The following is a 2109-nucleotide window of genomic DNA, read 5'->3' as shown; positions in this document are numbered from 1 at the left end:
AGAAAGCTGCTCCTGGTTTCTGTGTTGGAAGTCACTCTTTAAAGGCACGTCTTTTGCATAGCTTTCAGTTTTGATTTCTTTCTCCATGGGCACATTTTCTAGCAAGAGTAGACTGGAATTGTCAAATCTTCCAGTTCCTTGGACTTAAGGAAGCAGGATTCTAAGTAGCTATTCCTCCCGATCATGCATCTCTCATCTCAAGGCCTGTTGTATTGATGGCTAGTAAAGCACTAAGTACATGAACGCTTTTAGAGTAGCCTCACACAGCTAATCATAGCAACACATCCAACAAGTGTGCAGTGCCCCAACAAGGGTCATACAGTCACTGTAAAAGGAGCAATGAGAATGTTGTGAGTGGGGGAAGCCGAGTTCTCTTGTAGTGTTCTGTGATTTCATACCGTTTCATTCTGGTTTTGCCATGGTGACTAGCATTGAAGGAATTACTTGGCACTTAAAATTCTCCCTGACTGCAGGATGCATTCCAAAGTATTAAGGCAGGAGGGAGTTGTGATGCTTAATTAAATGTAAAGTCCTTTCCTTTCCTGACCTTGTAACTGTTGTCACATACTAAAAGTCTTGCTTCTAGGCCAACTTGAGAACAAATCTAACTGTTGCCAGTTGGTAAAATATGGCTTTAAGCTTGTGTACAGGCTGTTTTCCTTTAGGCATGAGTTGGGCACAGCTGTCCAGCTCTGAAGCAGTGGACAGTCTCAGACACATTCAGCTGCGAAATGGAGAAGGGATTGAAATTATTATTGTTTTTTCCACTAACTTTGGTTTTTGATTTTTTCTTTTTCCACCCATCCCAGATAACTATTATCTTTAAATCATACCAAGACTGTGCAGATCAGAAAGTATATCAAGCAGTGACTGATGACTTGCCTGCAGCTTTTGTTGATGGTACGACAAGTGGAGGAGATCAAAACACCAAGAGCTTGTTAATTGTGGAGAAAGTCAGTGGCAAACACATTGAAATGCATGCCAGGTACATTGGGACCACAGTGTATATACGTCAGCTTGGGCACTACTTAACCCTGGCCGTTCGCATGCCTCAAGAGTTGGTTATGGACTATGAGGAGAGCCAGGATCTGCAGCTCTGCGTGAACGGTTGTCCTTCGGGTGAACGTATTGATTCTAGTGGCCACTTACCGTTGCCTGTGAGGGGGCAGTTGTTTCCTCAGGGTGGTGCTGCTCCTCCCCAGTCAGTGTACACGCTGGAAACGGCCACCACCAAATGCCATGAGAAGATGCTGGTGAAGGACATCTATTTTTACTCATGTGTATTTGACCTGCTCACCACTGGTGATGCCAACTTCACAGCGGCTGCTTACAGTGCCTTGCAGGATGTGGAAGCACTGCACCCCAGGAAAGAGCACTGGCATATCTTTCCCAGCAGTGGAAGTGCTGGTGTGGGCAAGTGTAGGAAATTCATTATTGGTCTTGGACTTGTGTGCCTGATCCTTGTTGCATTTTTGTAGGGTGTTTTTTTTTGTGTACAACAAAGTTTTGAAATATATATGGTCAAAATATATTGAGTAAAGATGATTATATATGTATATACCATGTATATGAACAGCTGTTTTTTCTTGGGACACCCAAGTTGTACGTCTTCTGTTAACTGTTTTCTTGCATGTTTCATGTAGTAGTCTTTGTATCTTTTTTTTTTTTTTTTTTCAGTTGATGAAATGTTTTATAATGTCCCTGCATTGGGACTTGATAAAAAGCACTTTATTCTTTATAAATATTTATTTGTGTATCTGAATTACTGTATTATACATAAAAACATGTACATACTTGATGCCCTCTCTAAGTACTCCTTGATTTAATGCATTTTTTTTTAACTGGATTAATTTGTGGGAGTTTTTTTCTCTCATTTCTCTTACTCTTAGAGACAGCACGTGAAGTGCTGGGGTTTAAACCCCCAGCCGTGAATATGGATGATGTCCAAAACCAGCCAAGAAAGACCGTCCTGATTGGTTTTCACCCAGGGTCTGGCCAGCCTTGGGTGGGAACTGATGAGGAGATCACTACCAGGTGCCCCCACTTTCCACATTAACTTGTAGGCATGGCAAGACCTGTATAAGAACTGTCTGTCCACACCAGCTTTGG

The 2109-nt window shown here is 42.2% G+C and overlaps 1 pseudogene; it reads left to right on the top strand.

The window, feature by feature from the left end:
• Positions 1-809: 809 nt before the first annotated feature.
• Positions 810-1617, top strand: LOC103777648 (annotated as a pseudogene).
• Positions 1618-2109: the final 492 nt, after the last annotated feature.

The sequence above is a fragment of the Merops nubicus genome, unplaced genomic scaffold (genome assembly GCF_000691845.1).
Source record: "Merops nubicus isolate BGI_N331 unplaced genomic scaffold, ASM69184v1 scaffold17368, whole genome shotgun sequence".
Classification (NCBI taxonomy): domain Eukaryota; kingdom Metazoa; phylum Chordata; class Aves; order Coraciiformes; family Meropidae; genus Merops; species Merops nubicus.
Note: the sequence above shows the minus strand (reverse complement) of the source record. Positions and strands in the feature narration are given on the sequence as shown.